We start from the raw sequence: 19,845 nt of genomic DNA, 5'->3' as shown, positions 1-19,845 counted from the left end.
GGAAAGATGGGTCACTAGCAGTATGACCGCTATCACACCCCCTTAGTGGTTGTGACCCAGTTTTCCCAGCCTTACGCTACAACTGAAAAGCCTAATCATATAGTATTATGGTGCAGTAGGATGAATAGCTAGCTCATCTGTGGAAAATAAATGGTTAAACTAAAAGTGAGTTTGCATATAGCCCCCTCCGCCTGTTACTTACACCCTGATTGATGTTAGCGTAGAATAATTCACACATTTGTAGAAGACGGCGGGTGGGGGAGGGGGTCGCAGTCTCTGATCGCCTTATTGATTCATTTCATGCAAGGAGGAGAATGTGATTCCTTCATCCATAAGACCATGTGACTGCTCAGGGCTCGGCATATATCAGGGATGGGGAACCTTCGGCCCTCCAGCTGTTGCAAAACTACAATTCCCATCATGCCTGGACATGAAGCTAATGCTTCGGCTGTCCAGGCATAATGGGAATTGTAGTTTTGCAACAGCTGGAGGGCCGAAGTTTCCCTATCCCTGGCATATATCTATCACTAACTTGTCCATCATCTGCAAGCAGCAGTTCTAATAACTACACTTCCCATAATGCTTGACTTAGATGCCATATGTCAGAAGCTCTAGTTCTGTAGATCAGTCCATACTGTGAACAGGAGGCTGGAGAGTCATAGATACAGGTGTAAGGCCCAGGAGAGGAGGCAGACCACGCAGCATGTCACAGGCGGTGAGAAAACTCCACCCAATGCAGGGAGGAGAGGAGATGATTGGTTTGTAATAGTCTTATATCATCTTCTACAGCACAGGTGTCAAACTTGCAGCCCCCAGCTGTTTCATAACTACAATTCCCATCATGGCTGGACAGGAAAGGCTACAACCTTTCGGACCCTTAGGTTTAGCACGATGGTTGCAGCTTGTATCCTACCCCTAACTATGAATGTACATCTTATTGTCCTGGAGCCTGATGAGAGTCTTCTCTCCTGGTCTGGGGGAGATTGGGGGGGGGGGTGCACTCTGCTGCCACCTTAACATCTATATACTGCTATAACAAGCCAGAGGGTATCATTCTGCAGGAAATCTGCCCAGCAACAGGAGAACACAGGAGTGAGCAGGAAGCTGATATATATATATATGGTGAGCGCACATCATACCGCACTGGCACTGCAGCGGGCATTGTGGGTAATGGCATGTACTGAGTGTACACTGCATTATATACGCCTCTGAATATGTGAAGCCAGGAGTGTAAAGGACAAATAAATGTCAGCAGGGAGAGGGGGCACAGTGTAACTCCCATCATCTGCTCTTATTCTGTATATATGGCCACTGCACAGTACTACTTCTCCTGTCCTGTATGCTGGGTGTAATCCTCAGTATCTGCTTATATTCTGTATATAAGGACACTGCACAGTACCACTTCTCCTGTCCTGTATACTGTGTATAATACCATATGGGCAGTGCACAGTACTACTCCTCCTGTCCTGTATGCTGGATGTAATCCTCAGTATCTGCTCTTATTCTGTATATATGGACACTGCACAGTACCACTTCTCCTGTCCTGTATACTGGGTGTAATCCTCAGTATCTGCTCTTATTCTGTATATATGGACACTGCACAGTACCACTTCTCCTGTCCTGTATACTGGGTGTAATGCTCAGTATCTGCTCTTATTCTGTATATATGGCCACTGCACAGTACCACTTCTCCTGTCCTGTATACTGGGTGTAATCCTCAGTATCTGCTCTTATTCTGTATATATATATATACACTGCACATTACCACTTCTCCTGTCCTGTATATTGGGTGTAATCCTCAGTATCTGCTCTTATTCTGTATATATGGACATTGCACATTACCACTTCTCCTGTCCTGTATATTGGGTGTAATGCTCAGTATATAAACACTGCACAGTAACACTTTGAGTGGCTGTAATATGTTTTATCCCCCTGTTGCAGTGACTATTTCCACCTCCATCTACACACACCTGGTCTGTTGTGTGGTGTCAGCTCTGCGGAGGGCTCTGCTAATCATACAGTGAGTTGTGATGGTGACAGCACAGCTCCTAATGCTCAGCCGCCTGTGACCAGACATTGCGCTGCTGCTGCCCAGAGGGAATGGCTGTCAGATCACCAAGACTGCAGCCAGCATAGACAGTATCACATGAGATAGGCTTAGATACAGTGGCTCAGCAGACAGTATCAGATGTTTAGTTCACAGAAGCTATATGATATGTGTGGCCCCCACACCTGAAACCTGAGCTGTGTGTTATGTGTGGCCCTTACACCTGGTGACTGAGCTGTATGATATGTGTGGCTCCTACACCTGAAACCTGAGCTGTATGGTATGTGTGGCCCTTACACCTGGTGACTGAGCTGTATGATACGTGTGGCCCTTACACCTGGTGACTGAGCTGTATGATATGTGTGGCCCTTACACCTGATGACTGAGCTGTATGATATGTGTGGCCCTTACACCTGGTGACTGAGCTGTATGATATGTGTGGCCCTTACACCTGATGATTGAGCTGTATGATATGTGTGGCCCCCACACCTGGTGACTGAGCTGTATATGTGTGGCTCCCACACCTGGTGACTGAACTATATGGTATGTGTGCCCCCCGCACCTGGTGACTGAGATATATGATATGTGTGGCCCCCACACCTGGTGACTGAGCTGTATATGTGTGGCCCTTACACCTGGTGACTGAGATGTATGATATGTGTGGCCCTTACACCTGGTGACTGAGCTGTATGATATGTGTGGCCCTTACACCTGATGATTGAGCTGTATGATATGTGTGGCCCCCACACCTGGTGACTGAGCTGTATATGTGTGGCTCCCACACCTGGTGACTGAACTATATGGTATGTGTGCCCCCCGCACCTGGTGACTGAGATATATGATATGTGTGGCCCCCACACCTGGTGACTGAGCTGTATATGTGTGGCCCTTACACCTGGTGACTGAGATGTATGATATGTGTGGCCCTTACACCTGGTGACTGAGCTGTATGATATGTGTGGCCCTTACACCTGATGACTGAGCTGTATGATAGGTGTGGCCCCCACACCTGGTGACTGAGCTGTATATGTGTGGCTCCCACACCTGGTGACTGAGCTATATGGTATGTGTGCCCCCCGCACCTGGTGACTGAGATATATGATATGTGTGGCCCCCACACCTGGTGACTGAGCTGTATATGTGTGGCCCTTACACCTGGTGACTGAGCTGTATGATATGTGTGGCCCCCACACCTGGTGACTGAGCTGTATGATATGTGTGGCCCTTACACCTGATGACTGAGCTGTATGATATGTGTGGCCCCCACACCTGGTGACTGAGCTGTATGATATGTGTGGCCCACACACCTGGTGACTGAGCTGTATGATATGTGTGGCCCTTACACCTGGTGACTGAGCTGTATGATATGTGTGCCCCCCCCCCCACACCTGGTGACTGAGCTGTATATGTGTGGCCCTTACACCTGATGACTGAGATGTATGATATGTGTGGCCCCCACACCTGGTGACTGAGCTGTATGATCTGTGTGGCCCCCACACCTGGTGACTGAGCTGTATGATCTGTGTGGTACCTGCACCCTAGCAGGGGCGGTCTTGGCATTTCTGGGGCCCCAAGCGAAGTTATGTCTGGGCCCCCCCCCCCCCTCGACACGCACTCCACAGCAATAGACTGCCCCCAGTAGTATATACCCCTTGTATGCAGCTGCCAGTAGTATATACCCCTTATGTGCTTCCCCTCAATAGTATATACCCCTTGTGTGCTTCCCCCAGTAGTGTATAGACGCCTGTGTGTTCCCCTAGTTATATATAGCCCCCCGTGTGCTCCCCCAAAAGTATATAGACCCCCTGTGTGCTGTCCCAGTTGTATATAAACCCCCTGTGTGCTGCCCCAGTCGTATATACCCCGTGTGCTGCCCTCAGTTACATATACCCCTGTGTGCTCCCCCACTAGTATATAGCCCCCTGTGTGCTCCCCCACTTGTATATAGCTCCCCTGTGAGCTCCCTCAGTGGTATATAGCCCCCCTGTGTGCTCCCCCACTTGGATATAGACCTCCTGTGTGCTCCCCCACTTGGATATAGACCCCTGTGTGCTCCTCCAGTAGTATATAAACACCCTGTGTGGTTCCCCCAGTTATATATAGACCCCCTGTGTGCTCCACCAGTATTATATAGATCCCTGTGTGCTCCCCCAGCAGTATATAGACCCCTTGTGTGCTGCCCCCAGTTATATATAGACCCCCTGTGTGCTCCCCCAGTTATATATAGACCCTCTATGTGCTCCCCGTTATATATAGACCCCCTGTGTGCTGCCCCCAGTAGTATATAGACCCCCTGTGTGCCCCACTAGTATATAGACCCTCTGTGCGTTCCCCCAGTAATATATAGACCCCCTGTTTGCCCCACCAGTAGTATATAGACCTCTGTGTGCTCCTCCAGTAGTATATAGACCCCCTGTGTGCTGCCCCAGTAGTATATAGACCTCTGTGTGCCGCCCCCCCCCCAGTTATATATAGACCTCCTGTGTGCTCCCCCACTTGGATATAGACCTCCTGTGTGCTCCCCCAGTTATATATAGACCCCATTCGCTGCCCCAAGTAGTATATAGGCCCCCTGTGTGCTTACCCAAGTAGTATATAGACCCCTCTGTGAAGCCCCAGTAGTCTATAGCCCCCCTGTGTGCTCCCCCAGTTATATATAGCCCCCCTGTGTCTTCCCCATTATATAGCCCCGCCGTGCGCTCCCCCCATTTATATAGACCCCCGTCGTGCGCTCCCCCAATTACACAGGCCCCTGTGTGTTCCCCCTCCCATATAGTATATAACACAATAAAACAAACACTTATACTCACCTGGGTCCGGGCGTCTCCTCTTCTCTTCACTCTTGTGGCCGCAGGAAGGGTTTTCCCTGCGGTCACAAGAGGCCGCGCTCCCCTTGTCCTGGCACTGATGCTCCAATGATGTCACTGGAGCACCGACACCATAAGGACAGAGCGGACACTTGTGACCGCAGGGAAAACACTTCCTGTGGCCACAAGAGTGACTGACAGGAAGGAAGCCAATGGCTCCCGCCCTGTCAGTGCTGCTGCTGCATGTAACTGTGAGCGCTCATTACGAGTGCTCATAGTTACAGTTCAGATCACAGCAGTGAACGGAGCAGCGGCCCTGTCTAGCGTTCTTGAGCACAAGAAAAGAGCGGGCCGTGGGGGCCCCCCTGGATATTGGGGGCCCCAAGCGATTGCTTGGGGTGCTTGGTGTCAAAGACCGCTACTGCACCCTAGTGCTGTCCTATAGTAAGAAGCTATCTGTTGCCTATAGCAACCAATCACAGCTCATCTTTAATTTTACCAGAGCAACGTGAGAAGTGAAAGCTGAGCTGTGATTGGTTGCTAAGAAGGATAAGCGCCACATACCAGTACCAACACAGTGCCCCCTAACACTGCCACATAACATAGCCAACCACAGTGCCCCCTAACACTGCCACATAACATAGCCAACCACAGTGCCCCCTAACACTGCCACATAACATAGCCAACCACAGTGCCCCGTAACACTGGCACATAACATAGCCAACCACATTGCCCCGTAACACTGGCACATAACATAGCCAACCACAGTGCCCCGTAACACTGGCACATAACATAGCCAACCACAGTGCCCCGTACACTGGCACATAATAGAGCAAACCACAGTGCCCCGTAACACTGGCACATAACAGCCAACCACATTGCCCCGTAACACTGGCACATAACATAGCCAACCACATTGCCCCGTAACACTGGGACATAACATAGCCAACCACAGTGCCCCGTAACACTGGCACATAATAGAGCGAACCACAGTGCCCCGTAACACTGGCACATAACAGCCAACCACATTGCCCCGTAACACTGGCACATAACATAGCCAACCACATTGCCCCGTAACACTGGCACATAACATAGCCAACCACATTGCCCCATAATACTGGCACATAACATAGCCAACCACAGTGCCCCATAACACTGGCTCATAACATAGCCAACCACATTGCCCCGTAACACTGGCACATAACACTGCCACATAATATAGCCAACCACATTGCCCTCATAATAGTGCCACATAATGTAGCCAGCCATAGTGCCCACATAACACTGCCACATAACATAGCCAGCCATAGTGCCCCTGTAACACTCCCACTTAATATAGCCAGCCATAGTGCCCTCATTACAGTACCAACCATGGTGCACCACACAATAACCAACCACAGTGCCACCATAACACTGCCACATATTATAGCCAACAATAGTGCCCCATAACATTGCCAGGTAACATAGCCAGCCATAGTGCCGCCATAACACTGCAACAAAACATAGCAAACCATACTGCCCCATTACAGTACCAACCACAGTGCCCTATACCATAGCCAACCACAGTGCCCCTATAGCAGTACCAACTATAGCGCCCCATAACACAGCTACATAACATTACCAACCACAGTGCCCCCATAGCAGTACCAACCATAGTGCCCCATAACACAGCCACATAACATTACCAACCATAGTGCCCCCATAGCAGTACCAACCATAGTGCCTCATAACATTAAAGGTGCCTTCACACCTACCGACTCGCAACGTTAATAACGCTGCTAGTCGGCTAGGTCCTGGCAGATCACTGTCAGTACATACACGCAGCGGTCTGAACGACTGCTGCGTTTATGTAAATCTGCCGGCCGCTTAACCCCTTCTGATGCCGGATGGCCGCCTCCCGCTCCTCTCTGTATACATTACCTCCTCGCTCCACGGGGTCCCGGCGTCCTGCTCTCCCGCCCGGCCAATCAGTGTGTTGCCCTGCCGCAGCCACTGATTGGCCGGGCGGGAGAGCAGGACGCTGGGACCCCGTGGAGCGAGGAGGTAATGTATACAGAGCTGAGCGGAGGGTGGCCGTCCGGCATCAGAAGGGGTTTAGCGGCCGGCAGATTTACATACACGCAGAGGTCGTTCAGACCGCTGCATGTATGTACTGACAGTGATCTGCCAGGACCTAGCCGACTCACAGCGTTATTAACGCTGCGAGTAGGTAGGTGTGAAGGCACCCTAAAGAAGTCATCCAGTGCTACAAAACCATGGCCACTTTCTTTCAGAGACAACACGACTCTTGTCTTCAGGTCAGGTGCGGTTTGCAATTAAGCTCCATTCACTTCAATGGAACTGAGCAGCAAAACCCTGCCCAAGCTGGAGACAAGAGTGGGGCTGTCTCTGGAAGAAAGTGGCCATGTTTTTGTAGCGCTGGATAACCCCTTTAACAGCCATAGTGTCCCATTGTAGATTCAGCCACACTACTAGCGCCCTCTGAGTTCTGGCCTCCTATAACAGACTAGTTTCTTTATATATTTTAAGAGATATTATGTGGTACTACAACTCCCAGCATACACCATTCCTGGCCCAACTCTCCATAAATGACAGTATATGGACTGGTTCATTCAGAGCTCTGAAACCCAGAAATGTAAATGTGCGCGAGAAGCGGCAGAGTCAGGAGACGTGTGACTGCAGGGAGCACCGCGCAATGGTGGAGAAACGAATGAATCTGTGACAGGACCCAGCATATTTTATACTGGTTACCATGGAAACTGTAGACCACGGCCTGTATGTGATGTGAATGAGCTGAGGCCTGAGAGAGACCCCCAAATCTCAGGGAGTGGGCTTTTGTGTTGTATGTGCCCTTATCCCTCCCTGCAGTCCTATGTAACACCACAGACAACACAGTGATAACTCTCTGAGTGCAGATAATGTAGTAGATGTCACCTGCAGTCCTATGTAACACCACAGATAACACAGTTATAACTCTCTGAGTAAAGATAAGTAGATGTCACTTGCAGTCCTATGTAACACCACAGATAACACAGTGATATTTCTCTAAGTATAGATAATGTAGTAGATACTACCTACAGTCCTATGTAACACAACACGGAAATGCAGCCCCCAATACCCCCCCTGAAATAAGACTAACAAGCATTTGGAATATAAAGGCCGTGGCACTTTAATAAGGGTAAGCAAATACACTGTTAAGCACCAATATCATAAATAATCAAATAATTTAATCAATAAATAAATCAATAAATAAATAACCGAGCCATAGCTTAACAGAAGGACATGCCCGCCCTGAGAGCAGGGCGACAATACCCCCTCTATCAAAGTGCCACGACAAAATCCTTGAACATAAGGGAGGGCGGGTGGGAGCAGCTTCTTCTGTACAGCTACTCTGACTGACACAGCTGAGAGCCGGCTCCCCTATAAATACCATTCCAAATCTCCCGCTCTCAGCCAGCTGACCAATCCAAACAGAGGGCACCTTTCTATTTTTAGCTCACTGTATTCCCACACAGCTGTAATCACCAATCACAACGCTGGCTGTTGCTAAGCAGAATCTCCAAGGCTTGTGGTACCTGTAGGAATAGAAAGAAGGGGGGGGGAAAGAACAACTACCACATACATGTAAAACCAAACTTGTACTAAAAAGGGGGGTGGGGGCGCAATCCCGTGTGTCCCCCTTTTATAAAGGGGGGCCCTTTACACGGAAATGCAGCCCCCAATACCCCCCCTGAAATAAGACTAACAAGCATTTGGAATATAAAGGCCGTGGCACTTTAATAAGGGTAAGCAAATACACTGTTAAGCACCAATATCATAAATAATCAAATAATTTAATCAATAAATAAATCAATAAATAAATAACCGAGCCATAGCTTAACAGAAGGACATGCCCGCCCTGAGAGCAGGGCGACAATACCCCACCTGCCTGGTCAGAGAAGCTGACCAGGCCCCACCTCCAACAGTGCCACGGCACCCAATTCTATAATTGACTGAAAATTGGCATTTAGAATGTCTGACCCAATGTCGGATAGGTGCACGAGGTCAGACCAATAAAGGCCGGGTAAATATCCCTCAAGGTCCAGGTGCCTAAATGATAGGCCACCTAGAGAGGGGATAAATTTAGACACTGCAAAGTTAATACGCTTCCTAATTTTTTCATAGAAGTACAGTCCTTTGCGCATCCAGGAGAGACGAGGAATGATCTCAGAAAAAAAAAAAAAAACTAAAATACACTCAGGAAAAAATACATTTAAACAACGACAGATCCCTCTTGATCTCCACAATAAGTCCAGAGTTTTTAATTTTCCTATGTCATCGCCCCCGGCGTGTATAATTAAAATATCCGGGGGGGGCAGAGCTGAGGCTAGACTATGCAGGATGGCATATATTTCCCTCCACCGGAGACCACTATACCCGAACCACTGCACCTCAAACTGCTCCAAGTCAAAACTCAGGTTTACCCCATAATTATGCCGCTCAGCTCTCTTGGAAGCCCATACCACAAATGAGTGGCCTAGGATCCATACACGCCTTCTCTTACCCAGGCGAAAAGCGCCAAAGAAAGCTAATGAAAATAATGCTTTAAACAAAACATCCTCAAAACTAGAACAAACAATATGTAAAACTTCATGTAACTTTAATAACAGATCAATAGTAATAGGGCGACGCACATCTGGAGAGACACGTCCCTTTTTGTAACCTTTAAGAACCTGTTTAATAAGGAAAAAACTAGAAATACTATGCAGACCCAGAATTTTAAAAAAGAACGAAACACCATACAAAGATTTCACTATAGCAGAGTGAGAAAGCTGTTTAGCAATTAACATATTTACAAAAGCTAATGACAACCACACATCATGTTGTAGATGGTGCTCCTGTAAGGAAAAACAAAAGACTTCCACTGGGACCATGCAACTGCGTAGGCAGTCCAAGTACGAGGTGCCACTGACTTCCTAATTAGCTGCGCTGTTAGTCCCAGATCAGCGACCACAAGTGATTTGGGCAAGCAGTGCCCACAGCCACTGCCTCCGGAGCCAGACGCCGGAAATCTGCAAACTGACCACGAGATAAAGAATCAACTATAGTGTTCTTACTACCCTGTAAATGTACAGCCTTTAGCCAGATGTTATTAGACATACAGTACAATACTAAGTGGCGTAACAATTTTATAACCATGGCTGATTTTGAAGACAGGCAATTCACTGCATAAATGACTCCTTTATTATCCGACCTTAATAACACCGGGAATAATTCTAACAGAACAATATTCTTCCATACACCAGCCTGGACCCATGTATCAGGCCAAGGCTCAGCTGACCACTGTCCAGCAAAATAAGCCCCGTAACCGTGAGCACTCGCCGCATCAGTATATAAAGCAATAGCATCAGACTCTACAAACTCCGGTAAAAAGACAGAATGACCATTCAAAGTAGATACAAACTCCAACCACATGCTCAGATCCTCCTTAAGCGGTTTGGTAAGGCGGATGTGAGCACGGGGAGATTTTAAACCAGCAGTAGCTGCATAGAGTCTCTTAGAAAATATACGACCCATAGGAATGACACGCATAATAAAAGCCAACAAACCTAAAACTGATTGCAATTCCTTTAAAGTCACCTTAACTTTCTGTAACATACACTTCAATGCGCATTTTAATCTGGATAACTTTTAATCTGAATTCCATTCTCACTGTATCCAATGTGATACCTAGAAACTCTAAACAGTGACACGGCAATAAACCAATAAACCGAAAATCGTCTAGGTAGTGAACGACGGCACCATCCGGTACCCCATAATTCACCATCCAGTGCAGAAACGTTGCAAAAAAAAAAAAAAAAAAAAAAAAAAAACCTCAAAAGTAATAGCATGAAAGAGTAAAACCCATTGGTAAACAACGATAAAAGTAATAATTATTCTCAAAACAAAAACCAAGTGAACTAAAACCTTCAGGATTAACCAGTAACAAACAGAACGCAGACTTTATATCACATTTAGCTAACAGGGCCCGAACACCAAAAAAAACGAATAACTCTTACAGCGTCATTTAATGAAGCATAAGAAACTGATGACAAAGATTTATCTGCATTATCATTCAAGGAAGAGTGCAACGGGTAAGATAAATGATGAATTAACCTGTACTCCCCTGGCTCCTTTTTAGGGACCAATCCTAAGGGGGAGATGCGAAAGTTAGGAAAGGGGGGTGCAGAAAAAGGTCCCGCAACCCTCCCTTCCCGAACTTCCTTCATTATTTTGTCCCTAACCACGGCCTCATGCAAGGACACAGATTTTAAATTGTCCACCACCACGCATCCTAAACCATCCTAAGGCGGAACATCAAAACCAATTGAGAACCCATGAATAATCAATTCAGCTTTCTGCCTGTCTGGGAACCTGGCGAGATGAGCAACATTCTTTCCAGGCTCAAACATTTCATCATAGTTAAACCAGACCATACCGCCAAAACTGCGGTATGCCTCTAATATATTATCCATGTGCTGAAATAAGGAGGAACACAGCTCAGGGCGCTTCTCTCCCACTACAGCACAATAGATGGTTTAATAAGCATGTAACCAGTTAAAAATAGAACGAGGTGGTGACTTTTTAACATCATCAGGTTTATCATCTGTACGCTTCACCAGCACATCCTTACTAGCAGGTAGCAATGACATCACATAATTGTAAGTGGAAGCCAAGCGGTGACATCTCACAGGCTAGAGCCTCTTTAACACAAATCTCAGGCACATCAGCACCTTCTCAATCACTGGCGTATTACAAGAAGCAGAGCGCTCTGCTCCCAGGCTAGAGCCTCTTTAACACAAATCTCAGGCACATCAGCACCTTCTCAATCACTGGCGTATTACAAGAAGCAGAGCGCTCTGCTCCCAGGCTAGAGCCTCTTTAACACAAATCTCAGGCACATCAGCACCTTCTCAATCACTGGCGTATTACAAGAAGCAGAGCGCTCTGCTCCCAGGCTAGAGCCTCTTTAACACAAATCTCAGGCACACCAGCATACTTCTCAATCACTGGCGTATTACAAGAAGCAGAGCGCTCTGCTCCCAGGCTAGAGCCTCTTTAACACAAATCTCAAGAAGCAGAGCACTCTGCTCCCAGGCTAGAGCCTCTTTAACACAAATCTCAAGAAGCAGAGCACTCTGCTCCCAGGCTAGAGCCTCTTTAACACAAATCTCAGGCACACCAGCATACTTCTCAATCACTGGCGTATTACAAGAAGCAGAGCGCTCTGCTCACAGGCTAGAGCCTCTTTAACACAAATCTCAAGAAGCAGAGCGCTCTGCTCCCAGGCTAGAGCCTCTTTAACACAAATCTCAGGCACACCAGCATACTTCTCAATCACTGGCGTATTACAAGAAGCAGAGCGCTCTGCTCCCAGGCTAGAGCCTCTTTAACACAAATCTCAAGAAGCAGAGCGCTCTGCTCCCAGGCTAGAGCCTCTTTAACACAAATCTCAAGAAGCAGAGCACTCTGCTCCCAGGCTAGAGCCTCTTTAACACAAATCTCAAGAAGCAGAGCACTCTGCTCCCAGGCTAGAGCCTCTTTAACACAAAGCGCTCTGAACCTGGAACTGACACATTAGGTACAGCAATCGTACTCTGAGACCACACATTAGCCAGCGGTGGACTGCTATTAAACCCTTTAGCTACCAGGGCACAAAACTTTTTCACAGCATCATTGGCAAACAAATCACTCCTGCTCACATCAGGGACAGGACCCACATTGATGTTCTCACCCACAGCTGCTGACTCCTCTCCACGGATCTGCTGCGGTGTAAACTCCTCTGCGGCACTCTGCTGGGATGCGGACACCTGCGGGGCTGCGGTCACCTGCGGGGCTGCGGACACCGGTGGGGGCGCGGTCATCTGTGGGGAGGCTGCACCGCGGCTCCTATGGGAACCTCGGCTATGATGGCGATGTGCCGGGGGGTACTGCCAGAAGGGGGCGGCGGGAGGGGAGCTGAATCAGCTCTCTTACTGCTCCTACTCCGCTTATATGGCCGCTCCCCCCGGCTGCTTCTTCCTCTATGCCTCCTGTCTTCCGCAGCACTCGCCTCTTGTAATACCTCCAGGTCTCTAGGGGGCAGTATACGGCACACAATTCTCCTCTTCCTCCATACGCTAGGGAGCAACTTCCTCGGACACCGGCTCTGCTAGACACCGCCTCAGCCATGCTTCAGCTCCTTCTGCCCTCCGGATAAGCTCAGTGAGAAGGCTCTCTATACCGACTATGGCAGCTGCTGAAACCTGTTAGCTATGTGACAGGTACTGCTGAAGCTCTTTTACAGGGACACACTAACAGCCTTGCTATGCTTACAAGCACCGCTCTAGCCCAGTGTGCCCTTAGCTCTTTCACAGAAACCAGCAGTACACATCAGAGCAGCTTCTTCTGTACAGCTACTCTGACTGACACAGCTGAGAGCCGGCTCCCCTATAAATACCATTCCAAATCTCCCGCTCTCAGCCAGCTGACCAATCCAAACAGAGGGCACCTTTCTATTTTTAGCTCACTGTATTCCCACACAGCTGTAATCACCAATCACAACGCTGGCTGTTGCTAAGCAGAATCTCCAAGGCTTGTGGTACCTGTAGGAATAGAAAGAAGGGGGGGGGAAAGAACAACTACCACATACATGTAAAACCAAACTTGTACTAAAAAGGGGGGTGGGGGCGCAATCCCGTGTGTCCCCCTTTTATAAAGGGGGGCCCTTTACAGATAACACAGTGGTAACTCTCTGAGTACAGATAAGTAGATGTCACCTGCAGTCCTATGTAACACCACAGATAACAGTGATAACTCTCTGGGTAGAGATAATGTAGTAGAAGTGATCTGCAGTCCTATGTAACACCACAGATAACACAGTGATAACTCTGAGTACAGATAATGTAGTAGATGTCACATGTAGCCCTATGTAACACCACAGATAACAGTGATAACTCTCTGGGTAAAGATAATGTAGTAGAAGTGATCTGCAGTCCTATGTAACACGACACATAACACAGTGATAACTCTGAGTACAGATAATGTAGTAGATGTCACATGCAGTCCTATGTAACACCACAGATAACAGTGATAGCTCTCTGAGTAAAGTAAATATGGTAGATGTCACCTGCAGTCCTATGTAACACCACAGATAACACAGTGATATCTCTCTGAGTACAGATAATGTAGTAAATACTACCTGCAGTCCTATGTAACATCCCAGATAACACAGTAATAACTCTCTGAGTACAGATAATGTAGTAGATGTCACCTGCAGTCCTATGTAAAAAACCCTGCCTATAGGATATGAGCGCTATAACTATTCGGACCCGTTCTTCTATATATATTTTACATGTATGTTCACAGTTTGAGCTCTGCTACATCTGCCTCAGCCTCACATATACTCTGTATATACACTATATATATATATATATATATATCTACATCTATATATATATATATATATATATATATATATATATGTGTGTGTGCGTGACACTGGATGTGATCACCATGAAGACGTCTCACGTGGAGGGAACATATCTTTACATAACATGATGCCAAGTACTGTAGGACCCATTATCCACAGCTAGAGGAGTCTTGCAGGATTTTTGCACTAGGGGCAATGTTGGGGTAGAGGGCCAGGCTTCATGGTGGCACCTTTTGAGGTTCAATATACTCCTGAGCTGTGGCAGACACTGCTGGACCCGTCAGGTACTAGTGCCCTTGGTGCACTGCCCTGGGTATAAGGTGGGCACAGCTGGGCATGTGTCGGGTACAGATGTGATAGATTACACCGTGTTACCCTTGCGCCTGTAGCGCTTTATCCATGGGAAGGGTTAAGTGGCCATCAGTGCGCCAGGCGTGAAGATATTAGACAATGGCCGTGTATCGGCATGCAGCATTATCCAGCTTCAGCTTCCATCTGTCACCAAAGCACAGACACAAAGAGAAGCCAATTACCCCCCAATGTGAGGGAGCGGCCCTGTCTGCTGCCATCTGGAGACAGAGCCCATCCCTACAGAGCGCTGACCGCCGGGGAACTCAGGTGCACAATCCCTTAATACACTCAGACTGCGCTGACGGCAGAGAGTAATCCGACATCATCCCCTGTAAGGTGACCCCAGCCAAACTGGCACATGCCTACCATATATTAATACAGTACCACTTGTACTGTCAAGTATCTGCTCTTTTTCTGTATATATGGACACTGCACAGTACCACTTCTCCTGTCCTGTATACTGGGTGTAATCCTCAGTATCTGCTCTTATTCTGTATATATAGACACTGCACAGTACCACTTCTCCTGTCCTGTATACTGGGTGTAATCCTCAGTATCTGCTCTTATTCTGTATATATGGACACTGCACAGTACCACTTCTCCTGTCCTGTATGCTGGGTGTAATCCTCAGTATCTGCTCTTATTCTGTATATATGGACACTGCACAGTACCACTTCTCCTGTCCTGTATGCTGGGTGTAATCCTCAGTATCTGCTCTTATTCTGTATATATATATATATACACTGCACAGTACCACTTCTCCTGTCCTGTATGCTGGGTGTAATCCTCAGTATCTGCTCTTATTCTATATATATGGACGCTGCACAGTACCACTTCTCCTGTCCTGTATACTGGGTGTAATCCTCAGTATCTGCTCTTATTCTGTATATATAGCCACTGCACAGTACCACTTCTCCTGTCCTGTATATTAGGTGTAATCCTCAGTATCTGCTCTTATTCTGTATATATGGACACTGCACAGTACCACTTCTCCTGTCCTGTATGCTGGGTGTAATCCTCAGTATCTGCTCTTATTCTGTATATATGGACACTGCACAGTACCACTTCTCCTGTCCTGTATACTGGGTGTAATCCTCAGTATCTGCTCTTATTTTGTATATATGGACACTGCACAGTACCACTTCTTCTGTCCTGTATGCTGGGTGTAATCCTCAGTATCTGCTCTTATTCTGTATATATGGACACTGCACAGTACCACTTCTCCTGTCCTGTATGCTGGGTGTAATCCTCAGTATCTGCTCTTATTCTGTATATATGGCCACTGCACAGTACCACTTCTCCTGTCCTGTATACTGGGTGTAATCCTCAGTATCTGCTCTTATTCTGTATATATGGACAGTGCACAGTACCACTTCTCCTGTCCTGTATACTGGGTGTAATGCTCAATATCTGCTCTTATTCTGTATATATAGACACTGCACAGTACCACTTCTCCTGTCCTGTATGATGGGTGTAGTCCGTGGTATTCCCTCAGCAGTGTTATACCAGACCTGTTATTGTTGTAGTGCATCATAATCTGTCAAATCACAATAACATCCGGAGATTATAATCCCCCACTCCATAATCCCTGTGACTGTTCTTTTCCAGCCTTGATCAGTTCATCCCTGGATCTGCTGCCTCATCCACATCAGATGGCATACGTGGTGGGCTCGGGAGGAGGGGGGGTTGTTGTGTGTGGGATGTGTGTGGGGCATGAGGGGGTATGATATGTACCTAGGGCTGGGGTGGGCTCAGTGGGAGTGTAGGATGTGCAGGGGGCTCGGGGAGGTATGGGATGTGTGCGGAGCTCAGGGGATTATAAAATGTGCAGGGGGCTCGGGGAAGTATGGGATGTGGGGGGGCTCAGTGGGGGTTAAGGATTTTCAGGGGGCTCGGGGAGGTATGGGATGTGTGTGTGTGTGTGTGGGGGGGTATGGGATGTGTGTTGGGCTCAGGGGATTATAGGAAGTGCAGAGGGCTCAGACAGGTATCGGATGTGCGGGGAAGAGGTATGGATTATGGGGTGAGAAAGTATTGGATTGAACTTCACACAAACCTGACTGCCTGCCAATGTTAGAGGAGGGTGCTGCCCCCTTGTGCCCATCTACAGGGCAGTGCATTTGCCCCTTCCCACCCTTTGCCTAAGAGTATAGAAAACATGATGGGCATAAAACAAGGCAGGTTGGGACATTGGACATCTGCTCGCAGTCATCCTCCAGCAGCCATCACTCTCACTGACGGGGAGCACATTGTGCTCTTTAGTCCAGCATGCACCATGTGTTTCACCCCCCCCCCCCCCCCTCACACACACATAAACACCACCCCCACCAGTCCGGAGAGTAAGGTAACCCCAGCAGTATCACCCACAATCATCTCTCCCTTCTGCTGTATCTGTTTTTTTCACACATACATGGATATTGTGTTTTGCATTGCCCCATTTTTATACATATAATAGGCATATAGAAGCATTGCAAAGTTTACTTCTTGTACTGTAAAGAACCCTCTGCTCTATTAATGATGGAAGCCGCATGTAATCAAGCCTTGGCCTGGTTATGCAGACCTAGAGTTTTGTTCTTGGAGGACAATATTGTGTCCTACAGTGCCTACATAAGACTGCTATAGCGTGCCATCATTAAAGGGCCATACGAAGAATACATTACCATGCCATACAATACCCACATAAGACTGCTATAGAGTGCCAGCTTACAGTATAACAGCCGTACAGATAGCATAATGCAATATAATGCCTACATAAGTTAAAATAACTTAAAATATGGTGCCATACATTGCCCATATAAGACTGCTATACAGAGGTCACGTTACAATGCAATACAGTGCCCCAAACAGCACCATGTTATATAATCTCCTAATAGTGCACTAGCGTCACCATGAGGGCGTCTGAGGTGACAGTCGGCCCTTCTCCCACCCATCCCTACCCCTCCCCCATCTCTTCTGGGTTTCCTGACACTCTCTGTGCTGCGGGCTTCCTGTTCAGCTTTTTCGCTTTATGATAGACGATCATTGTGATGGAGCAAGAAATATAACTGTTATAATAGATGGTGAGGGAGGGATGAGTGGGGGGTAAGGACTGACCATAATCCTGGACTTTTGGCTCTGGTCCCCGGTTAGGCATATTCAGGGTGGATAGTCTTGACTTTTAAAGGCCTAAAGGGGTCATGTCCTCACAATGGCCGCACAAATGTCCCCGGCATTAATCATAGGGGTCTCCTCTACTGACTGGGGACTGTACAGTAAAAGATAGGGTATGGGGGTGTAGTGCTGAAACTGTATCACACATTATAGGCTTAGATACACAGCTCAGCAGATAGTATGACAGCTCATCTTATTGTATCTGTCATGATAGAATTAAACAGAGCAGCCCAGTATCCCACATGAAAAGATGAGATACATAATCTGAGAAGGCTGTTTCTTTAATGATGGGCTTAGATACAGCAGCTCAGGAGACTGTATCACATATGATAGGATAAGCGACACAGTTCAGCAGACAGGATAACATAAGTTAGTATTAGATACAGCAGCTTAGTTGTATCACACATGGTAGGCTTAGATATAGTTATTACAGAAAGTACAGGTAATTCCACCATTGTATCATTAGGTCCTCAGCTTTCTCATGCTGATTCATTCTATAGGGGGCGCTGTTTGTCTGACCTGATAAGTCACAACTTTCTGCCTGCAGGGGCGCAGGTATTAGTGCTGTCTGAGTGCAGGGACCTGTACGGACCCCCAAAATGTCGCGTTGAGCCCCGGAGTGTTCAAATCACTGCTAGATATTATTGTGACATTTCCTCCTGCACATACACAGCAAAGCATCTTACAAAATCTTATTGCATCTTATCCTTTCCTTGTTTATATTCTTCTTTGTTATAATTAGTTTTTTCCTCCAGTCACTTCCAGAGCTGCAGTCACAATTTTTCTGCTTTCTTGTTAGCTCTCAGGATGGATGACCTGGCTGCTCACTGCTGCCATCTGCTGGTGGAATGTCACTTGTATGTAGATGGTGGTTGGCTCGCATCTCCTTCTTCTGAATGTGATTGGCTGTTGACCTGTAACTTCCTGCTAGTAGGGAGGAGCCTACTGGTTCAGACAGAGACATGACCAGGAGCTCTGGGGCCCTAGTGCATATTCTGTACCAGGGGCCCCACCTACCTGGTGCATTGTTTGCGGCAGAGGGCCCACAAAGAACACTCTCTATAGCAGTGATTTCCAACTTGAGGCCCTTCAGCTGTTGCAAAACCACTACTCCCAGCATGCTCAGACCACTGTTGGCTGTTTAAGCTTGCTGGGAGTTGTAGTTCTTTAACAGCTGGAGAGACATAGGTTGAACACCTAGTGAGTTCTTTGCGTCTCTGTGTAATTGTCAGCCTGTATGCAGCCGGACGAGGGTCAGCACCAGGGACAGCTCCATACATGCAGCAGCTGGAATAGCTGCCCTGTGATTACAGCAGATCCTGAGCCCAGGGCCATTGCTGATCCAGAGCATCCAAACACTGATAAAGAGGATCCTATAAAGCACAAGTGTCCAACTGCGGCCTACCAGCTGTTGCGTAACTACAATTCCCATCATACCTGGACAGCTAAAGCTTTGGTCGTTCAGGCATGATGGGAATTGTAGTTTTGCAACAGCTGGACGGCCATGAGTTTGGGTTTCCTATAGAAAACCTCTCCTGCTCTGGACAGTTCCTGTCTTGGACAGAGGTGGCAACAGAGAGCACTGTGTCAGACTGAAAATAAAACATTTCCTGCATGACATACAGCAGCTAATAAGTATGGGAAGACTTGAGATTTTTTTAGTAGAAGTAAATTACAAATCTATATAACTTTCTGACACCAGTTGATTTGAAAGAAAAAGATTTTCGCTGGATAACCCCTTTAATGTCCCCTTACCATGATGGTGTGTGTCCGGACCCTCGGATAGTTATTATGAAGCCTATAGATATGGTGGGGTCTGTGCAGTTTGGGGTCCCCTATACTGCAGCAGAACATCAGATAATATTCAGTGTTCCTCCACCGCTCCTTGTTGCGCTGTATGGGTGGCAGCTCCGGGGGTGTAGATTTTTGGTGATGGGACCCCGAGACTGTTTACTTTTCCGCCTCGGTGTAGGGAGGTCTCGGAGGGACCTGGAGCGCAGTATTAATCGCTGCTGTTCTGGATTTGGAATCATTAGTAAGGAGCCCAGGGACCCCCTGAG

The 19,845-nt window shown here is 47.5% G+C and overlaps 1 protein-coding gene across 2 annotated transcripts in view; it reads left to right on the top strand.

Annotated features, from left to right (window-relative positions):
• Window positions 1–19,845, top strand: part of LOC138783896 (unconventional myosin-Ig-like) — a 91,142-nt gene that overhangs the window by 62,241 nt on the left and 9,056 nt on the right. The window lies entirely within an intron of this gene.

Source organism: Dendropsophus ebraccatus, chromosome 2 (genome assembly GCF_027789765.1).
Source record: "Dendropsophus ebraccatus isolate aDenEbr1 chromosome 2, aDenEbr1.pat, whole genome shotgun sequence".
Taxonomy (NCBI): Eukaryota; Metazoa; Chordata; class Amphibia; order Anura; family Hylidae; genus Dendropsophus; species Dendropsophus ebraccatus.
Note: the sequence above shows the minus strand (reverse complement) of the source record. Positions and strands in the feature narration are given on the sequence as shown.